Source organism: Hyaena hyaena, unplaced genomic scaffold, assembly GCF_003009895.1.
Source record: "Hyaena hyaena isolate Hyena2069 unplaced genomic scaffold, ASM300989v1 scaffold_468, whole genome shotgun sequence".
Lineage (NCBI taxonomy): Eukaryota > Metazoa > Chordata > Mammalia > Carnivora > Hyaenidae > Hyaena > Hyaena hyaena.
In genome coordinates this window covers 1,016,624-1,023,832 of record NW_024081098.1, presented here as the reverse complement: position 1 = coordinate 1,023,832, position 7,209 = coordinate 1,016,624, and positions in this window count along the sequence as shown.

Sequence of the window (7,209 nt, the reverse complement as noted above, 5' to 3'; positions counted from 1 at the left end):
ACTTGCCTTAGGAACCCCTTACACGTTGGGGACTAATATGGCTTAAGTAAAGACTAAGTTCCTCCAAAGGGCAGAGCCCAAAGTAGGGCTACCTCTTGGTTAGTCTAACTTGGATGAAACCGTGTAACCTCTCTGCTATCTAGAAGCAATAGGAGGGATTCTGTGGGAGGGGCTGAGTCTGAAGACCTAAAGACCAAGGAACTACTGGAATATTCCAGTCAGCCAGGGTTGGGAGAATGGCAATACAGATGAAGATGTGGACAGACTTAAGCCATATAGTATGATCAAGAGAGCTCAATGGCTAACTGCACCCCTAAAGGAAAGGAACAAGGTGAAACCAGTATAGGTTGGAGCTCTGTAGGGAGGCTGGTCAACAGACAAACTAATTCTAGAACTCTACCTGAAGTATGCTGTATCTTGGTTTTTAAAGACGTGTGCAGTGGAAATCTGGAACAAGATTGCTTGAAAAAAATGAAGCTGTAAATGTATAAAATAAAAAGAAAAGACATTTTTCAAGCATTACTTATTTTTTTTTTAATTTTTTAATGTTTTATTTATTTCTAAGAGAGAGAGAGAGGGAGAGAGAGAGAGCGTGAGCAGGGGAGGGTCAGAGAGAGAGGGAGTCACAGACTGAAACAGGCTCCAGGCTCTGAGCTGGCAGTCAGCACAGAGCCCGACGCATGGCTCGAACCCAAGAACCGCGAGATCATGACCTAAGTGAAAGCCGGACGCTTAACCGACTAAGCCACCCAGGCGCCCCACTTATTAAAGTAATATATAGATGGAAGGTCCAGGTATTTATCCTTCCAGGTAAGTATTCTTGAAAGACCTAATTATATGACGTAGTGTGGTATAGTTGTACATCTCATCCAAACCTAAGCTTTTGGACTCACTCAAAATCCTGCTAGTTAAAAGTAATGAGATTAAACCACTCATTGGATTAAATCACCTGTGCATGGACTTGAGCCCTTAGCATTGATGAAAGTCTTTGAAGTTGCAATACCTTTGGTCTAACCAGCACTCTGTGAAATAGAAATGACTCTTGTTTAAACCAAATCTATGATAATAACCACTGAAATGGAAAGCAATTGTTTAATTTCTTACATAAATTTAATTATACCAGTTGAGAGATTTGTCATAAATATTACTCTAACAAAAGACAATTATTTGAATGACATTGCCTCTAATAAAGCTACACAAACAGGCTTAAACTAATTAGGAACTAAAATGCATATGCTGTGAACTTAATACTAGACTGCAGTTACAATATTGTGTAACTTGATAGAGTTTATTATTGCTGCCCTCATTAAAATAAACCCTCCTTATAGCACTTGAAATGTTGGACTCCTACAGACAATATTATAATGAGGGTATGATGCATTTTGATGGAGTTACCACAAGGGAGAAATTTAATTTAATTAAACTGGTCTTCATTAAAGTATTGCATTCAAGTGAAGTAATTATATGGCACATACAGTATAGAAGAAATCCTGCTGTTTTAAGAGAACATTCATGATAGACTAGCCATGATTTCATTAGAGTGCTTTTTTTCAATTAGTCTGGGACATAGACATAATGATAAAGCAGACACATGAACATTATTTCATATTCAGGTTTTTAAAATAACCTCTTAAACCTAGAAGTGCATATGGGATTTCTACACATGACCATATATGCACAACACATATGTACTTTCATATAAACAAAAACCTTAATATGTGCAAAACTGAAAGTAGTGGATGTTAATGTTTATGTTCCCTTAGCATACATGGATATATGCCAGTATCATAAATACGGTTTTTAGAGACAGGTCTGCTATATATAAAGCAGTCATAAATCAACATATAGGTAATCAGTTTATTCCTAGAATGTCAGAATATGAGGAACTTATGTGGTGTGTGGATGGGCACACTCAACAATATGAAATTGTGGAATAATAGCTATAATAATTAGGGGATTCTGCTGACAACTCCCCAAGTTAATGTTTCATATGTAGACAAGGAAACCAGAATTTAGATGTTGGTTGGCATTAGGAAGAAAACTTGAATTACTACTGCCAATTTCAGATTCTTAAAATCAATCAAACCTGTGAATTATCATTCTAAAGGAATCCATTAGTTAATCTAGGTGCCTAACTGGGTTTATATATCGAAAGTGGCAGAATATGAGATTGTGTTTCATTTCATCACTTGGCTTCGTTATCCAGGATTCTGTGTTTCTGCAGCCACCCTAGTGAAAACATCTTAGAGTCGCCTTCCCTGGATCTTGCCCCATGTCGGTTTTTTGAATGATGTCCGTATTCATTGACTAATGAGAGAAATGAGGAGCTGAGTTCAGAACCTAGCTGAGTTAAGCTAGGTTACACTAGTTGGAAAGATTTTTTTTTCAAGACTGAAGAAAGTTTTGTTGACCCATTCTAGACAGGCACAAGTTTCTAAGAGGAGATATTCTGCTTAGCTCACCTTCATGCGCTACATTTGTACTGTTGGTTGCCAAACACATTTTTGTAAAACTAGGATCCACATCTTATTTCTATGACCCTTTTTAACCTCTTATCGTACATCCATGTTAAAGCAAACTGTCCTTAAATCTATTATCCTATTTTCCTTCTGGAGTTTTTCTGTTTATAACATTATCTAGTAAACAAAACCAGAATCTTGTTGATTCAGCTGTGCTAACACAGTCTATCGCATGGCCATTGGAATGCATGTCAAAGGGGGCCATGAATCTGGATGCCCCTCTATACTTGGAGATCGGACTTGCTCCATGTACATTTCCTTTCCAACTAATGATGTCTAATTTTAGGCTTCTGGTACTTAATATCCGGTCTGTTGGCAGCACCAGCTTTGTGGGGGTTTAACTGGTATCCTAGCATAGGGATTCATGCACAGAGAGGCCATGCACTTATGTCTGGTCCTATGAGGTCATGTCCAAATTTCATGATGTCTGAATTGTTTCATAAGCGAAAGTCAAGAGTTAATGGAACATAGGCTGAGGGAAAAATCTGCACTTGTCAAAAGGGAGACTGAAGAAGAAAAACAGATGGGAGTATATTCAGCATTTTTTTTCTGCCTCTTGCAAAAAAGAAGGTACAATTCTTTCTTAATAATAAGAATTCTTATATTCTTCTTATAAGAAGTACAATTTTTCTTATTGTACTGAGCCTGTTACATACTCTCCTCTGATTGTAAGTTTATTTCCTTTCCCTCACTTTGGCTTCTCTGTTCTTGAGTCCATGTTGACACAGGATGCACCCTACCCTCCTAGCACTCTGCATGCCTGCCAGTACCCACCTGCCCAGCAGTGGGGGACCCGCATTCCCCCGGGTACAGCAGGTGATTGTATTTTCTCAAATCTGCTTTGCTCTTTCTCTCCCTCCCACCCCCTCCCCACTTCACCTTGGTTATCCTACTTGTGTATCAAGATTATCATTTTCATAGATGCTGCTGCTTTCTAACAATGGAAATCCCCTTGACCCTACAGTTTTTCACTAAAACCTCTGTGTCCTCATGAGTATTTCCAGTGGCCCTCAGGAAATTGGCTTCTCTTTTGCTTGCCTTCTGTGACACTTCAGTGCTTTATCACTTGGGTGTATACTTACAAGCAGAATACATATTCATGATTGGCATATGTCCAGTTCTGTACTAATGTCTTGAATGCACTGGAAGTGTGCTGTAATTTCTTTGGCCTTGTGTTGCATCTTCATTAATAGTAGAGAGAATTTCATTGCCAAGAAACTGGGGTCCAACCTTCACGTTTAGGTCTAGAACTGGGTACTCTTGGTAAAAGGACAAAGGAATAGTTGGCTTTTGAATAGGAAACCCCAGTTTCACTTAATTGCAGTAAAAAAAAAAACTATGTGGATTATTAAAGATGTCAAGATAAAATCTAATCAACTCCCTCCCTTTGAATAGGTAGGGAGGTGCCTGGGTGACTCAGTCGGTTGAACGTCTGACTTGGGCCCAGGTCATGATCTCACCACTTGTGGGTTTGAGCCCCACATCAGGCTCTGTGCTGTCAGTCTGGAGCCTGCTTCGGATTCTGTGTCTCCCCCTCTCTCTGCCCCTGCTATGCTCATGCTTTCTGTTTCTCAACAATAAATAAATGTTAAAAAACATAGGTACTTGTTTTCAAGATGATGCTTGGGAAGACTTGGACATAAAAAAATGTTTTGGTGTAAATGTTCCTACTTATCTATATGTGCGAGAATTGGTTTTGATGAATGCTCAAAATAATATTTACAAACTTTAAGATTTACTGAATAACTGGGTTCAGGATATTTTGAGTATGAGGAAAATATTGGCAGAGCTATGTTGCTAATACAACTATAGCTGTTAGTTAGAAAATAACCTTAGACTCTGGGTGCTGATAAGGTTAAGAAACACAAAGAAATTTGAGTTTGAAAAGGTATTTCTCTATATTTTCACCAAGCCCTGGTAGAAATGTCTATCTTATCACTTATGTTCTCTATCCGTTTATTTTACTTTCTCATTCGTGGTGTAAACATCTATTTGAGGAGTTTAGAAAATGGGCCTTCTAAATTTTCTTGATGCTTTTATATTTATGACCATTAGGTTCTGAGGCAAGCAGAGTACACACAGTATCATTTTTTTCCCTTTGTACATACTCCAAGACCTTTCCTCTAGCAGCACACATTCCACAGGAGGCTTAAAAGCTTTTGTATTTTCTAAAATGATGTTCACTGCTCAATTTCTTAAAAGTGAGAAATAAAAATCAAAATAAAAGCTATTTCTGTTCACTACACATGTTTCTTTCTTCCCATCTTTTTGGCATACAGTAAAATGTTTGATAATATAGTGCAGATATTTCTAATGAAAACTAAAAAAGCAGGTTGGATTTGCAAAGGAATACGTAGGATGATCCGGACACTGATGGTAATTGACGGTTCTGTGATACAGTAATTTCTAGTTTTACAAATGGCTTTAAGCAGCAGGGTATCATTTGAATCTCTTAAAATTGTTGCGTGTGTGTGTGTGTGTGTGTGTGTGTAAAATCAGTGTTCCCCTTTCTTGCGGAGGAGGATGTTGAGATTCAAGGTTACTTGGCTTGCTCAAAATTTAAGAAATGGAAGGGCTAAAATTCCAAGCTAATTCTTCTGATACAGTCTGGTTCTCCATAAATACTGCCCCTGGCTAATAATTCTTACAGGCCTTTTCTTCCCTTTCCTTTGTCTTTGAATTTATCAAGCTTTCAGGAAATGCTTCCACAATGATGGGAATAAAATTCGATGGTAAAACCTCTAGGTAAGCTTTACAGATACCATCTCCTCTGCAGATAATGAATACAGATTTCTACTTTAGGATTTTCCCAGGAGGATATTTAAAAGACGCTTTCGAATACTATAAATTTAGTTCAGACTGAAAATGCCTTATACGATACAATGAAAGTCCTAGGTGCTTGCATGTACATCATTAAGAATATTTGTTTTCTACTTTGCCAGTATTCATACCAGGGTATATTCACTGGATGTAATGTCCAATCCCTAATCTCATCTATAAAATGAAGGTACTACCTACAACAAAGGATAAATGCAATTGTGTATATAAAATCGCACTATTTGACAGGTAACATTCGACAAATCCTGTCTAAAAATACATTAAAGATCACAGGTAATGGCAGAATGAAAGTCAAGTTCCAATAAAAACCTTAGAGGAGAATTCAGACTGCTATTCTTGAAGTCCCCACATGGGGCTTTGCATTTCCGTCATTTCTCCGCCCCTTCTCTCCCCAGTACTCCAGACACCGGGCCACAACTCCTGTTCTTTCTCTTTCTGTCCTTTCATGTTTTTTTTTTCCTTCCGCCTCTTGTCATGACGTGCAAGAAACAGTGATCTAGAGAAGCAATTCCTTACAATAAAGAAAAACAAAGACTGTTAGGTTTAGCTGTATGTACAGTACAGACAATTAGTTCCATCAACTGTGTGTGCTGAGGAAAGTGCATCAGGCAGGGCACTGTTTTTTGTTTTTTGTTTTTGTTTTTCTGAACTTTCATCTTTGTCTCAAATTGAACACAGCAGCTTGGATGTGTTTTCTTGATGCATGAAGTATGGTCAGAGTTCAGACACATTCCCATGATCCGAGCCAAATGATAACACCCCAAAAATCTAGGGGAGAGGGAAAAGCAAAGGAATAAGAATATGTCATGGCCTTCCAATTAAGAGTGCATAAGTAAAGGTGGTTCACTCCCAACTAAAATTGAGGTGGTAACTTGGTCCATGTAATAATGTTGGAACATTCCTCTACCTTCTGAATCAACAAAGTCTTAATGCGATGCTTGGGGACAGTTACCCTAGGGTAGTTTACCATTATACATTAACTTCTATGAAATACAGGACTAAACCAACCCTATAAGCATTCTTCAAGATTTTTCTGAAACCCGTCTCTTAAATGACTATCCCAGGACTGTGCAGTTAGGAACTATAGGTCTAATACACACCAGGAAAAAAAGAACCCTTTACATTCCTAGCGTAATCTTCCTAAAGGTGCATTGGTTAGAAATCCTATCTATGTGAAGAGAAGGAAACTAAACTGTTTAGACACGAATCCCACCTAGAGTAAATATCTCTACTATGCTAATATTCTCCACTATAGCTTTGAGGATTGACAAGGAAAACCTATTGGCTAATATGTTGCTGCTTGTTTTCTCCTTCAGGTATAAAAAATACTCTCTACTATGCTAATATTCTCCACTATAGCTTTGAGGATTGACAAGGAAAACCTATTGGCTAATATGTTGCTGCTTGTTTTCTCCTTCAGGTATAAAAAATACTAAAACAGTAAAAAGATAACTGAAAATAGAGGTTTCTCTTTCTCTTTGTTCATTGTCTGAAATGTATGTGGTTTAAAAAATGCATTCAAATCAGCTTAACATAAATGTAAATTAAAGATCAGACTCCATCTAAATTATACACAATTCATTTCTGATTATGTGAAGCAAATGACTCAAAAGCTTATACTCGTGGGGAATTAGTTTATTCTGTGAGAAAGGATGCTCTTTCCTGCACTGTTTAATCTTGCATCAAATTATTTTTATTGCTCCTAAATCTTAAGGTACTCTTCACAGTATATACCAAATTCAGTAGGATCTAGGATTTAAAAAACTGTGTCCAGTTTTTTGATGAGATTTATATCAAGTTACTTGACACTCAAAATTTTCATATTCTGTATTCATACTAATGAATATATTTG